This window comes from Monopterus albus, unplaced genomic scaffold (genome assembly GCF_001952655.1).
Source record: "Monopterus albus unplaced genomic scaffold, M_albus_1.0 scaffold92.1, whole genome shotgun sequence".
Classification (NCBI taxonomy): Eukaryota; Metazoa; Chordata; class Actinopteri; order Synbranchiformes; family Synbranchidae; genus Monopterus; species Monopterus albus.
In genome coordinates this window covers 1,777,034-1,793,231 of record NW_018127972.1, presented here as the reverse complement: position 1 = coordinate 1,793,231, position 16,198 = coordinate 1,777,034, and the positions used below count along the sequence as shown (strand labels likewise).

The 16,198-nt window shown below is 40.5% G+C and overlaps 1 protein-coding gene across 2 annotated transcripts in view; it reads right to left on the bottom strand.

Annotated features, from left to right (window-relative positions):
- Positions 1-16,198, bottom strand: part of rbfox1 (RNA binding fox-1 homolog 1) — a 315,653-nt gene that overhangs the window by 232,721 nt on the left and 66,734 nt on the right. Inside the window, exon 2 of one of the 2 annotated variants that reach the window (XM_020608189.1) lies at positions 12,166-12,209. The gene's annotated coding sequence lies outside the window, so the exon portion shown is untranslated. Of the gene's footprint in view, positions 1-829; positions 848-12,165; positions 12,210-16,198 lie in introns of those variants that run through there. The other variant, XM_020608190.1, reaches the window with a different exon arrangement.

Here is a 16,198-nt window from a genome sequence, read left to right as displayed (position 1 = left end):
GCCAAGCTGCATGTTTATCTTTGGCTGCAAAAGCAGCCAGGTGCATATACACACTAAGTTTTTTCTGAGTACAGCAAAGGCAGGAGGCCATGGTTTTACTCAAGCACCTCTTCAAAGACACATGAAACACATCCCTCAAAAGATGTCCTTTTTTCACCCCTGAAATGATCAGTGCGTGCTTACAGACTCATACACACACATGCATGCACACAGACACACACAAACTCTTGGGACCCCCTGGTAGTCACACGGCCTCATAATCACTGGCAAAAATACAAAAATTTCATGCATCAGCCTACAATGGGAAAAGGTTGAATCTGGTAGAAAACAGTAAAAATGTCAAATATCACTACTTTTCTTCAACATGAAATGCTGACATTATAGAATGCATAGTTTTATGCAGTGATATTTAAAAAATGTGGTTTTAATGGAAGTCAGTGAGGTATTTTTGGCCACGAAGGTGTCCAGAGGAAATATCTGGCACTACATAAAAAACACTAAGGCAATCAAATAAATTTTGTTGCTAATCTTTTACATATCCAAGACTCTAATCACCACCAAAGCCCCATCCCCCTACTCTTTAATATATAGAAAATAATAACATTTTTTGTGTTTTTTTTTTTCAATAAACAATTAATAATTCCAATAATTAAACTAGCATTTAAATCCTGAAAACGACTGAATGTTTGGTAGTTTTGAACAAGTTTGAAGTTGTTTAAGTGATTTATGAAAAAAAAAAAACAGAAAAAATATTGATGTATGATGATTTATTTATATTGCTTTTAGGTGTACCGTGAGCTGCTTTGGCAAAGATTTGTGCGATACCTACCTCTCAAAAAATTTCATTCAAGTCCATTCCTTACTTTTTAATAATAATAATAATAATAATTTATAATAAAATAATTTATTGATACCCTGTAGGGGAAATTCAGGTGTTACAGTAGCAAAGCAAACATTTCAATAAAGGATTTAAGAATATAATATCAAGAGCTAGAATATAAATAAATAGTAATGATAACAATTTTTAATAATCCTAACAAATATCGCACAAATTAGGTAAGGTAGATAAAATGCATTTAGTGTGTGTGGTGTGGAAATTTGTGCAGAATAAAGTTCAGAGGGTGGGGACAGGTAAGAGGCAGCCAGTGATCTTTTCTGCAGTTCTTGTAAGTCTCTGCAGTGCTTTTTTGTCTGCAGCAAAGCAGCCTGCATACCACACAGTACCACACCAGCGACTTCCTTTCTACGCTGTTCCTCCTGATCACTCTGGGGAAGTGGAGTCTCTGTTGTGCTCTCTTGATGGTAGCTGTGGTGCTATGAGACCAAGAGAGATCCTCACAGATGTGGACACCCAGGAAATTAGATGTGTGCACCTTTTCCACACATTCCCATTTTATGTAAATGGTAAATGGACTGTATTTATATAGCACTTTTATGCACTGGCCAAAGCACTTTACAGGGAGATTATACACCATTCACCCATTCACACACCGATGACAACAAGCAAGGCTGCCACACAACGGCGCTAGTCAAGCCACCGGGAGCAATTTGGGGTTCAGTGTCTTGCTCAGGGACACTTAGGCATGTGGGGAGAATGGGAGCCGAACCACCAACTTGCTGGTCAGAAGACGACTTGCCCTACCTCGTGAGCCACAGCCACCCCCCATGTAGAGAGGGGCTAGGTCTGCTTTGCATTTTCTTCCGAAGTCCAGTATTATCTCCTTTGTCTTTGTGGTGTTCGGTGCCAGGTTGTTGGCTGAACACCACCCAGACTGTTTCTGCACCTCATCACTGTACGCTGTCTCATCTCCCCCAGAAATGAGCCCAACCACAGTTGTGTCGTCAGCAAACTTGGTCATGTTATTGCACAGGTGAGCTGGCTTGCAATCATATGTGTACAGGGAGTAGATGACTGGACTCAGCACACAGCCCTGTGGAGCTTTATTTATTTGCTGGGGAAAAGGGAAACACCAGGGTTTTACCAAAAATTCTGAAGTGGCTAAAGAGAGCCAGCAACTCTCTCTTCTCTCTGCAACACAGCCAACAATCACTACAATACTTCAGCATTTTATAAATGACTAAATCAATACTTTCTAATATTTTACTATTCAGATGTATTCTGCTGGACACCGCCCAGGGCAAAAGAGCAGAAACATGTAGATGATGCCAGCATGTGAGATACTACACACTGAGATGCAAGACAAACATCTTGCTTTCATTCCCAGGAGTAGAGATTTAACACAATTCATCAAATTTTGGGCATAAATCAGTAGCAGAAATGCAACACATTTTTATAGAGGAAATAAAACATCACACTTCTGTACAAACAAGGTCCAAAAGGTGAGCCTACTGTTAAAGAGTACTTCTAAGTACTATATTGTAATGGCAAGTGAGGGTGTGGAAGTCAGGTGGTCGATGCTGTGTAGTACAGTACCTCTGACTTTTGTTTACACCCTTATCACCCTGGTGCAGATAGCATTCACGTTTTACTTATTAATCATGCCCACGAATATTCTAAAATATTAAAATATCTCAACAATGAAAAGACTGCAGTGACACTTTGTATATGTTCACATTCCCCAAAGGATGAGTCCCACTGTGCTCTGGTGATCACCAGTTTCTCATGCACCCTCAGCAAATGTTAAGAAATTAATATGCTAATATAAGATGGGATACACTCTAGCTACTAAATATCAGCAGGCATCATTATTGTGAACTTTTTAGTATGTTCATAGAGCTGCTAGCATGGCTGTAGACTCTTATACCATGTTCTAATACCAGTAAGCAAACCTGCTAGTCTTTTGTGTCTTAGTGGCTCAGAGATGTCACCTGAAACAATAATATATTCAGAGATGCCTCCATAAATACGCCCAGCTGCTCATTCTCAGTTTACCTTCTTTTCATTATTCTCTCTTCATTTGCTATTAAAGAGAGAACAGCCAATGCACTGTGAGAAGGCCTGCCCTGTAGTTGGTTTGCCAACAGATTTGAAGAAACTAAGGATTTGAAACTGTCTCCTCCTGGCAAAGGCTTGACTACAGCCATGGAGGAAATGAGAGTTTCTTTAATCACATATCCTCCTAATAATCTCTGGTCTCAGGCCGACAACTTGAGCATCTATAACCAGCACACTTCAAGGGGAATAGGCTTATACTGTATGTGTATATATGTGTGTGTGGGTGGGCGGGAGTAAAAAAAAGAGAAAAAATAGAGCCACAGACTGTGAGAGAGAGAAAGAGACAGAGAGGATGGTGGATATTTGAAAGGAAAAAATATTTCCTTGCAGTATAATTTGCTGATACAGTGAGAGAGAGAAAGAGAGAGAGAAAGAGAGAGAGAGAGAGATCCCAATGGGCAGACTAAGACTAAAAATAAGGGATAAAAACTAATTAACTGATGAAGTCCCGTTGTAGGATCCAAATATGTGAGCACACACACATACTGGAAACCTCCTGCCCCCTGCTGGTCCCTCTGTGTCAGTCAGAGAATAAGTTATGAACAAAGTTAAGGAATTAGTAATAACCTGGAATTATGAAAAAGCTGTTTGTGTAAAGACTGTGGGTAATTAGGATGAGCCAAAGAGCTAGTAGTGTGTGACATGTAGAATGAATGCAGAGGGGTCTACAGTCTAGTCTGCATGGACCACAAGTTCAAGGAACATAATCTGATAATGATACAGAGCAGAACTCATTGTATTTCCTAGACAAATTTGCTCTATTATCATATCTCTCTTTTAAAAATGCCATTACGTATATACACTTCCTATTAAGACTAAATAAATGCTCAAGGTTTAAATTACATTAACCAGGTAGATTGAAAGTAGAAAACCTATGTTCATAACCCCCAAAATGTTATTTCCAGTCACAACAAAACAACATAGATGAAAACTGATTTCCTACCTTTTTGACTTGTGATCTCATTCCATGCTTCTGATGTGTATGAGTTGATAGCAGTTTGACCAAAGAGACATTTCTCCTCAAACCTTCTCAAAGGGTTTTATTTCAATATCAGCTAAAATTGTCCAATATTTCACAAAAGAAAGCAAATATTAGAAAATTAAGACTAAATAGAACCCTCAGGCTTATCTGGTGGTGACCCTTTGGAGGGGTCCAAGCCCTAGGTGTAAAACAGAGGACTAAACTAGCTAACTATATACTGTACAGTATATATATTTAAATAATAACTAATAAAATACTTATTTAAAACTAGCTACACCTCAACCAAATACAACAGCAAAATGCCACTGAATCACTGATGCATCTGTATTATGTAACACACTAATAAAATCATGTAAAGTAACACATTAGGTACAGGGAACATTTTACTGCACAGGGTGCAAATAAACATTGTTTTTGCTTGAGGAAGTGCGGATTATTATTACCTCTGCCAAGGTAAAGATAATGTTTTACCAGCATTTGTTGGTTTGTTTGTTAGTTGTTCACAGCATAACTCAATAAGTAATGAATGGATTTTGATGAGATGTTTTGGGGATGTAGTGTATGGCCCATAAAACAATCCATTGGATGCAGATAAATGATCTAAATCATGATCTGGATCCAGGATTTTTTTCAAGGTTTCTTCACCACTGTGAGATGGGGCCAATTTCTGTATTTTTTCCTCCAACTCCAGACACAGTGCCCAGAATGCTGGAACAAATCGGTAAGATAACATCCACATAAGATCTAACACACACCAAAGTATGATCTGGATCCAAGTAAGATTCTCAATGTGGTGATACAGAATGTTCATGTTAGGACCAGTGGGTCCAGAAAATAGATTATTACAGGCAGGACTCAGAAGGCAGGTCTCGCTACTGAACAACAAGGTTTATTTTGGCTAATGAGAAGTTTTAACACCGATAGCCTGGTAAGGATCTTGTGTGAAGCCCCTGAAGGGGGTAAGCAGGGCTCCCTGAAGGTGGCTGACATAGAGGAGCTGGGACTAGGTAGGCAGAATGGAGCTCGAGCAGGACCAGAGCCAGGCAGTGGCGAGGAGAGGCACAGGTGAGTAGTGCCGGTAGAGTGAAGGCATCGCAGCTAGAGAATAAGTGAGTTTAAGGTGGCCAGAGGAGCTGACAGCACAAAGGTGAGTATACGAGGACTGGAAAGTCAACTGTGACTCTGGCGGTTCGGGAACACACAACAGGTTAGCTGAACATGAGAGAACGCCAGAGCTCGGGGCTCAGGAAACTCACAGGAGAGTTGATAGTGTCACTGACCAAACAGGAACACTCAACAGGATAGGCTGGGACAGGAGACTCGGCCAGTGTGGCTGGAGTTTCAGGAACTCACAGGTAGTTGACAGAGATAAGTGGGCAAGTAGCACTGCTGGCGGAATAGAAACGCACAGCAGGATAGGCTGGGACAGGAGACACAGCCAGTGTAGCTGGAGGTTCAGGAACTCACAGGTAAGTTGGCTGGGGCTAGAGAGACCACAGCATTGTGGGAAGTTGGTGGATCAGGAAACTGGAAGGCGGTGTCTTGGAACAAACCTCAACATTACTGGCAACCAGGAAACTACTGCTGGCTGATTATGTGGGAGCTGGTAAATGAGCTCATTAGCTGCAGCTGCTTCAGCCACACCTGAACCAGCACCTGCCTGCCAGGAGGAGAGAGAGAGCAGCAAGCAGTCCTAACAGTTCACATTTACAGGGCCAATGGAGAGTTGGCTCAAATTCTAGCAAAAACTCTGCTGATTCAGTAGGTCCCACAAAATTTGATGTATCTTCAAAAATTACTGGACTAGATCCTGAGGAAAACCACCATTACTAAAATATGTTTTTTCTCAAGTAACTTTCTAACTAATAATGATATCAATATGATTGCTAGGGGTAGGTTTTCATGGTCAAGGAATCATATTAAGATGGTCACGGTAATATTGCTTTTAGGTGTAATGGTATTATGTGCATAGTGATCTGCTAGGTAATGCTTCGTGCTCTATGAGTGCTATAGTTATAGCAGTAGGGAAGCTGAAACTGAAAACAATGTAGGTTGCTCTAAGAGTGGCGCTTGAGGAAAGCCCATAGTGTAATCACATCAAGTAAAATAAATAAAAGAGTTCATATTCTGGACATCACTCATTAATGCAATAAATATATCTGCCAAATTAGATTAAATGCTGAGTCTCAAAAACTGAGCATTTAGATTTTAGTCATAGTCATTTGCAGAGGCATTTTTGATATTTATTTGGTCTCATACTGGCACTGGAGGAAAGGTCAGGTGGTCACAACAAATTAATTCTCTAGGAAACATGAATATATACAGCAAAGAGATCATCAAATAGATTAAATCTTATCTTTCTTAGCAAGCAATAGAGGAGTTCACTCACACACACTCACACACAGTCCTGGTGGCTTGAGCCCAAGTGGGAATTGTTGTATAGACTGATGAACCTAGTTGTTTCATTCATTATGCCTATAGTATGTCACATGGTTACCTGTGTCTTTTCTAAGCATGCTTCAGACTGAAGTAGAGCCACAAAAAAAACCCTCTATCTCCTTCATTCAATTGATCTTTATCATCTATAATGACTATCATCCATCATCATCCTATATTCTTTCATCCATTCATTCCTTGGAATCTGACTGCTGACTGAGAGCCTTTCAAAAAGCAACACTGGTGGAGTGTCACTGCTGTTACTGCTGTACTGCATGTGTTTGTGTGCCTGCTGCTTGTGGGTAAAGTGTTCCACTTCTCAGCGAGCTCCCTGCTGATTTACTGCTATTCTTCAGAAAGCTGAGTAGTGTAAAAAAACCTGTCCGCTGTATTAAGGGCCTCTTCAGTGCTGAGCAGAGCTGGGGTGTGTTGGACGATATAGCACTGAGGTGAGTTTGTTTAGAATATCAACGCCAAGGCTCTGTTTGGCTGCAGTTATCTGAAGTTCAGTAATATCCCCAAGCAGCATTCATAATCAAGTAGCAGGAACGAGAAAGACCTGAGGCCTGGCTATAATATGGGTCATCTGATCAAAAGGCTCCCCATTTGAAGTTTGTCATACTCTCAATTCTGTACTATATTAACTAGTCTTATAAGAGATATGAGAGGGACCCCCTGTGTCACTTCAGTACCCACATCCATCACACTCTACAACCTTTCTGTTCTTATTCCAGCTTCTCTACCCTGCGTTGTCAAAATATAGCCCTCAAATTAGCCTTGCCTGCCACCTAGCAAAGGATATAGGAACCAATTTTCAAAAAGCCAGGCGTGGAAGAACTCTCATCTGCTAAAAGTCCAAAACACTGCCTGTCGGACCAAAGGGGTGGTGTTCTTTTGCAGAGAGAGGGGGACAAAGAAATAGTAAAAACCAGGGTTAGCACTGGTTCAGATTTTCGAGCACTCAAAAGACTCACATTTGATTTGTTTTGAATTGTTTTTGTAACGTTAGTGACCTAGCATGGTCATGATTTTACCTTTGTCCATCCATCCATCCATTTTCCTCCGCTTATCCGGGACCGGGTCACGGGGGCAGCAGTCTAAGCAAAGATGCCCAGACTTCCCTCTCTCCAGACACTTCCTCCAGCTCCTCCGGGGGAACACCCCCCACAGGGCGCTGCGAGGGACACGGTCGAATGCCTTCTCCAGATCCGCGAAGCACATGTGGACTGGTTGGGCAAACTCCCATGAACCCTCCGCCACCCTGAAGAGGGTATCCCTGCAGAGAAAGCTCATTTCGGCCGCCTGTATCCGGGATCTTGCCCTTTCGGTCATGACCCAAAGTTCATGACCATAGGTGAGAGTCGGAACGTAGATTGACCAGTAAATCGAGAGCTTCGCCTTACAGCTCAGCTCCTTCTTCACCACGACAGACCGATACATCGACCGCATTATTGCAAAAGCTGCACCGATCCGCCTGTCAATCTCCCTTTTACCTTTGTATTGAATCTATATGATTTAAATGTGGAAGTAAGTTAAGCTTTGTGTAATGTTATTGTTTTGTGTCATTTTAGCAGTAGCCAGAGCGTGTTATGGTTTGCCAGATTTACTTGTTAGTCAAATAGCATTCATAGTTTACTTGAAATAAGTTCATAAAGCCTATAATCTGTATACCAACAAGTAGAGTGTCGGTGTTCAAGGGCTATATTGGGAGTACCAAGTTGATAGGGCATTCTGAGCCTTACTAGGATCAATATTAAACAGTATCTGTTTTTCTGTATTATATATACTGTAAGTACAACTCCCATCATGTCTAGGATGATGCAAACACAAAGTACAATATTACAATGGAGTCTGGGTGTTTCCCATTTTTCTTATATAGGTTTTCAGTTTCCCTCACTTACATCTTTTCCTTACATCTTAGTCCCACAAGATGTGAGGAAAAAATGCATGTGAGGAGAAAGGATGTGAGGAAACATTATTTACATCATGAAACAATCCTTTCCTCTGATTCTTTTTCTGAAGTATCTAATCACCAACTGATTTCTGATAAAGGGGCATGTCAGTCCATAAAAACTTCTGCAAAGGATGGTCTTGTGTATCCTCGCTCGTGGCTTCTCTAGCAGCTTCCTGGCTCCTCGATCCTCAGAGTTCCACAGTCAACCGGAACACCTTCCAGGTCAACAGAGGACTGAAGAGCAATTATATAAAAGACGTGAGAACCACCACTAATGTTCCTTGTAAACACTGAACCTTCACAGACTTTAACTTATGGCATCATCCATAGCAGAATATTTACAGTTGGGAAAATGCTTTGTTATGGCTTGTTCGAATGCTCAAGAAGAGTATCAACAGCACCAACTTGACTGTATAAATAGGCTCAGTTGAGGCCGCGTCTCTGAGCATTGTTGTCATGCAACTGAATTGTATGTATTAAATGCTCCCTTGCTGCAAATATTAAAATCCTTATATAAAGAAAATTGGCCTCGGTCTATTCAGTCCGTTTGTTTATGATAGAATAACCCTATTTAGTAAGGTTTTGTGGCTCATTTTCTGGCACTAAACAGTGAAATTGCATGTGTTCATATTTACTAAGGAGTCATTTGCAGTGGAGAAACAGAAGAAGAGCAACACCGCAGGAATATGCATGTCAGGGTTCATGTGATATGTATTTTAAAGCATTTCCATTTGAGGATGCAAAAATCAGGGAGGAGAGAATGGAAATCTATACAAATACTCTCAGCACCTGATTTGCCACTGCTGTGTCAGAGGGAAATGAATGAAACTGGAGCCCCCAGTGTGAACTGCTTATATCCGTCCACAAATTAGACCATCAAAAATCTGTTTGGCCCCAACTCCGGTCCCAGGAGGCTGTCTATGTTTATGTGTGACAAACCCTCAAAATGGCATCTGACCAAACTACAATGAAAGTGTAATTTATGGGTCACAATCATGCTATTTAATCAAGGAAGTATCACTGAGCCAAGCTTTCTTTTGCTGGAACACACTGCTCACTGACAGTTATACACACACACACTCACACCTTCCTGTTATGACCAGTCATCTGCCAGCCACTGAACAACTTCACTGTAATGGAACTTGGAATGGATATAAAAAAATGGACAGCAGAATTGGCTGTACCCAGGCAGCAGCAGACAGAATTTGCAATTTTGGGAAGTGGGATAACACCAATTTTTAAATTACAGTACCAGGTTAGCAGCGTGAGGAGAGCAGTACTTCAGCTGGCTGGATGTGAGTTGGTCTGCTGGTCCAGGTGGCTGAGTGATCTCTTTTTAGTAAACTCTACCCACTACTCTCTTTGGATGGTTGGATTAAAAGGCAGCTTTCTCTGTTTGAATATCTGACCAATGAGGAGAGGTGCATTTTCTCTACTGTATTTTTATTGTGCTTGCTGCTTTAAAGTGCCTTAAATTTGTGTTACTGCCTATTTAGACTTGTGTTATTGCTCATCTACTTTATAGTTCACTTGTATTGTGTGGCATTCATGTGGATGGCAAAGTAAGAATTTCATTGTACAGGGAAACACGTTTCCTAACTGAGCATATGACAAATAAACACTTTGATCTTTGACCAGTCGACTGCTCTGGGCTTGGAGGCATCTGGAATGGACCATCACACAGTGGAAAAGTGTACTGTGGTCAGGTAAATCAGTATTTTGGATCTTTTTTGGAAGGAATGATGCCATGTGCTCCAGACCAAAGATGAAAAGGACCAGGAGAAATTAGATTTAAAGATATGTCCTAAAGTCCTTAAAAGCGCATACACACACACACACACACACACACACACACACTCTGCGCTTCCATGAGCACACTGGTTAGAGCAAGATGTCCTGGTCCATTAGACGCATCCACACGAAGCAAGTTCATGACTGAGTCTCTGGTTCTAATAACATTTCCATTCTCTGTTGGAACATCTTGGTATGTGGGACCCACAGATGTATGTGTGTGCGTGTGTGTGTTTGGGGGGGTGGGGTCATAAAAATGTGCCACCTCTCAAGCATCTAAACTATCTCACAGGTTGGCATTTTTGCTGTGTTGTTCGTGAATCCTGCTGGTTTGTCAGGGAATCACCACTGGGTTGGCACTTAAAGCAAGCATAATAAAATCTTTTTCCTGTTGAGAGATGGCCTGGAATGTGAAGATGAGTGTTATTGAATATAGATGAAAGAGTCAGATGGCTTCAAATCTGTGGAATGAGACAAGGGTTTTCTGGAAATCCAGTCTGGTGATAGGGGTGCAGGTTTGCTGGTGACATTTGCCCTATGTCCAATTCCCCAATGCCCTGCTCAAGACCACTTTGTGGTTTTAATGAGACAGCAGTATGTTGCTTACTGTAGTGGGAATATGCTCCAAAACATATCTTAATATGGAGAAAGGTTTCATAAATTCTAACTTTAACCTAGCCCTAATGCACTCTGGGCAACTACTCCTCTCACATCAAGGCTTCAGGCTAATATTAGCTGCTGGAAGATGTCACTATGGCTAATTCACAGGCTATAAAGCTCCTGATTTCTGCAGGATGTAGATGAGGAGCTGGGTGGTTTGTAATGGACGAGGAAGGGGGAGGGCTGGGAGGAGCACAGTGGTTTGTTTCCCCACATCAAGATAGTGCTGCCTTGATTTCCAGAACTTGCATACTACAGCTTTTCCAGACAAATTTATCAGAGGGGATCAAATTGACAACCCTGTGGTCTATAAAAAGATTTTCTAACACTAATGTCTTCCAGTCCCTCTCTACTGTGAACCACTGAATAAAGATTTAAAGCTTTTATGTAACTATTAACTGTTTAACTTCAATTCAACTTTGCTATTAGAGTATTTTTCACCATGCAAAACAGCCAGACCAGTTCCGGCTTAAAATAGAGAATATTAAGTGGTATTATATGAGTCTCATGGGTTTTTAAGACTTGTATAAACACATTGCCTCTTTACATGTTTGCAGCCTTCTTTATCTTTAACTCGGATTTTAAATGGTGTGAAATCCCACTGTTTATATTAATTTAGAAGCATAAATCATATGCATGCAGACGCCATTCACATCATTTATGACAGTGCCATAGTCTTCATATTGGCACACTGTAGCTGAGTTGCTGGCTCCATCTAGTGTTCACTATCTGTCCATACACATCTGGAAATCTCACTGTGTAGTGATGCTGCAGTGATGATGACAAAAACTGCAATACACAGCTGGGTTACTAAAGGCAATTTACAGGGTGGTACGATTTAATTCCTATCCATAATCACTTCGTGCTTTGAGAAGGCACAAACAGGTTTAGTGGCAGACTGATGTTGACAACCAGCAGCTACAACTTGAAAATGGTGTCTCACTCTACTCATCTTGTTGGACTGCAACTCACAGACATTACATTGAGTATAAAAAAAATTCAAAATAATCAAAATTACATAATTAAAGTAAAATTCCGATGCATCTGACACAAAACAAAAGCAAACAAATGTTCACTGCGCACACAGCTGGAGCAACTCATCTCTCTGTAGACAGGATTAACAATGAGACATCATCTCCCTATACTAGAACCATTCAAAATCATGAGAGAAAAATGCTTTGACTGTCTTGGAAAATGTTAATTGCTCCTACAGCAAGAGGCACAGCAGCTTCTATGCTGACTGAAAATGGGACAGCATATTATTCACTGCTGATTGGTTGGGATCAAACTAAACAACATAGAAAATTGATTGGGTGAAAAACAAAAACAAAACAAAAAAGTCAGCTGGCAGCTGAGATACAAAAGCAGTGATATTGCTGTACTTACCAAGTTGCTGTCCTTATTTTTTGGCTGTCCTCTGTACTGAAGCGCTGTTGGAGACACACACAGACAGACAGAAATTTAGCTTGACACAAACAACAATACGCTGGAATAAGATGGCTCTAAATGTGCCAGCAATTCACGAACACAAAACATAGTCCGAATTCAGAAATTAATAAAACAACCAAAGTAACAACAAAACTTCCTAGCCAACAGAATTTACAGGGAACCAAATACCCAATGGACGCACAGGTGGAGAGGGCTGACGTCTGACTCTTTTCTTTAGGAATGGCTGCCAGGACAACAGGAAATTATTCTTCTTGTAAGTAGTTTTTTTTTTACAACTATGGTTTTAATTTATCTATTTGTTTATTTACATTGCAGTAGCACTGGCCACTTAAATAATGTGCAGATATCAAGAAACATTGCTAAACATAGGTTTTAGGGGAAAATGAGCATCCTGATCTTCAGGCTAGTAATACAATTTAAATTCTTTTTAACTTTTCTTTTGGAAGTTAAGCTTAAAATTTTTGCACCTGTATGATACATAATAATATTTCATTATACAGGAACACTGTGTGTGCACTCTAATGTAGTTCAGTGAGTCAGATTTGGCTTATCCAAGCTCAAGCAGGAATTGAACTGAGAATGTTGTTTATGGTGGATAATATTGGTAAGAATTTGTATCATTTGCCTTTGCCTTCTCAGATCTCAGCAATGACTAACAGTAGGTGAGTATAGTATTATCATAAGTAACAGAACAAATAGCCAGGCGGCTCTGACATACACACTGTACATCTCAGAACCACAACTGTTTGTGGTGCAATGTCAGCTCATAAATCTTGATGATTGTGCAAACTGATCACATGGAGCAAATGTGCAGCAATAATGAAGTAGTGCTTCAAACATAAATAAATGAATTTAACTAAACCATCTCCAGCCAGTGGATGTGCTTAAATTGGTTGTGTTTGAAGCAAAAACATCAGTAAATCATTCTGCAACTTAAATTGGTTGTGTTTGAAGCAAAAACATCAGTAAATCATTCTGCAATTTGTATAAATTAATGAGTGACTCATGCAGAATATATTATATTGTGTGAAAATATTCTTTGGTTTAAATCCCTACAAATATCTGAATGCAAGGACACATGTTGATACATCTGCAGCATGTGATTTGACTATAGTGTTGTCTATATACTGTGTTTACTTCACTTAAATTCTATGCAAATAATAGATTGCTACATAATAAGCAGATACATTTAAACATATCTGATCGGTTCCCTATAACTCAGCATTGCACCTGTTCATGGGGGATATTGTTACTTAAGTTCATTAATCCTGTGTCAGTCTCCTTTCCAACTTGCATTTACAGTATTTGTTTCTATAGTAATTGGACTAACAAACTGTTAAAAACAGAACACACCATCTGCCTCTGGCTGCACAAGTGCTGTGTGTTCATACCATGCCGCTCTCCATCATCCCCAAACAATATAGTTTCCATGAGAAGTCAAATCTTCATTGGTTGAACTGTCATGCATCACTGATTGGCTCAGCCATTTCAGAGTGATGAGACCAGTGATGTGACTTGAATTTATGAATCACCACACCCTCTGATCTATATTGTACTTCACTCAGTCCTTTTGCACTTTGTACTGCTACATCCAAATGAACCAACATTGCAGGTGCACTTGGAGGTACCCACACAGTCTGTGCTCCCAAGGCCTAAAGCTTGGAACTTCTCATTGCGCTTGCACAGGTAAAACAGGGTCCATAATCAGTTATGTAGCAAAACAGCTGAGGAGCTGCTAAACATAGCATAACAAATTAATGGTGCAGAATATAGCATAAAATGGCTGATTTCATTGCTTTAAATAGCCCATAACAGCCATAAGATACAGTAGGTTAAATGAAAAAGTGGTGTTTATTGTAGAGCCTATTTGCACTGTTGCACTGCTGCATCTACATAAGTAGCAAGTGGAGACACCCACACAGTCTGCCCCCAAGACCTAAAGATTTGCATTTGTTGTAAAACTGCAAGATTAAAATAGGGCCCTTAAGTCAGTAATGAGGTGACAGTGGTTCAGTGGGTAGAGCAGTCGTCTCCCAACCAGAAGGTTGAAGGTTTGAATCTCATTGCTGGTAGTCCACGTGTTAAAGTGTCCTTGGGCAAGACACTGAACCTCCTCATTCACCGATGGTGAGAGCCATCGGTTGAGGTGGTGCCACAGATGACTGCCATTGGTTCTGTACCGGAAACAAATTACTTGTGTGTAACATACTTGGTCAATAAAGGTGATTATCCAATAATTAGCTCCACAAAAAGTAATATACTTATTTCAGTCAAATTTATCTAAAATAGGATTCCTTATTGCAAATGACATTCACAATAAACACAGCATGTACAAATGAACTGATTAATTTCTTGGAGAGCCCATGGCATCCTTTTCCTTGTTTTTGGACTGGATTTCCTTGAACAGGTATAAAACCCAGGCCATTGCACTTTCTTGTGAGCTTGTCCGATATTCACCATTGTGTAAAAGCAGAATATTTTGACTGTTTGTGGTTTTGTGGGTATACATTTACCTCCTGCTGCTGCACTGTGACCAGAGGATGTGGAGAAAAATACAGGGCCTGAGGTTACTGCATGTCTAGGAATGTTTATGTACAGAGACTTACTGTTTTACCTGACTAGGTTTAACTATCAGGTAATACTTTATTTTGTTAGAAAAAAGTCTTGTGAGCAAGTTTGTGTATAAGCCAAGTTGCTTCTGCATAGAAGTACTAGTACATACGTACACCTTGTTTTTTGAGCTGTACGTCACATCTAAGACGATAATTCATAACGTGGGCTCTTTAAGTATGGCACGCACACACATACTTCATAAAGACAGCAAGAGACATACACAACAGAGTCAGGGAAGTAAGACTATTACACTGATAGGCATGTAGACCAAAATGTCACCACTAGAGTCCACACCCACGCCGTTAACCTGATGCTGCACCCTAATGAAAACAAGATGTTAATATTTACAGAACTCATTTGCAGAATACTTTCATCATTTACTGTTTGAGCCATTTTTGTAATCAGCTCAGTTTTCTACATACACATGGGTAAGCAGATCATCACCATCTGCTTCCCACACACAAACGCTTACAACACCTGAGCACCCAAACAAACACCCACATGGTCAAGCTTGGCAAGAACAGCACCTTGTCTGCACCATGTTTGATTAGGAATGGTGTGTGCATGTGTGCTTGACTGAATGTGTTGTGTCAGGCCCATCTGCCAAAAGACCCTCCCTGAAATCTGTTGTTCCTAAATCCCTCACACACAAACACACATGCACACACATTTGGAGCAAGCCCAGGGACTGCAGCAACTAGATATGTGATCAATGATACTGGCACAAGGGAGTACTGCGACTCTGTGGTTAGCACTTTCTCTTGACAAAAGAAGGTTGTGGATTTTAGTCCACCAGTCAGCTTAGACTGTTTGCTGGAGTTTTGTATCCTCTGATTTTGGCTCCTCTGTGTGTCCATATGGGTTTTCTTCCACATTTCAAAGACACACAAGAAGGTTAGCTGAACTGAATCTCTAAATGGCAGGTTGGAGTCAGCTAAATGTATAACCAATTGTTTGAAACCCATACAATACTGTAATTCTATGGTAAATGATTATACTCCAGGGTTTACCAATAGTTTTGTTGTTTCTCACATGCCATACAAGTTTTGGCTACGGCATGATCTTCCCACCATAGAAAAGCAATGATCTTGAACGAGACTATTACAAAGAGGCAGACAGTAAGAGAGAGAGAGAGACAGGCAGGAAAATAACACAAGAGAAAAAAGAAGTTGACCTTTGTTGTGGTGGTTGGCCACTAATCAGCAAATGCTGTATTGGATATAACAACAGCTATTTACTGCTGATTTTTCTTTATAACTTGCCTGTTTAAATCATACTGATACAAAAAGTTAAGCCTTTATTAAGGGCGTGGCCGCTTTGACTGGCAGGGGGCAGAGAAAGCCCAGAAGTCGCTCGC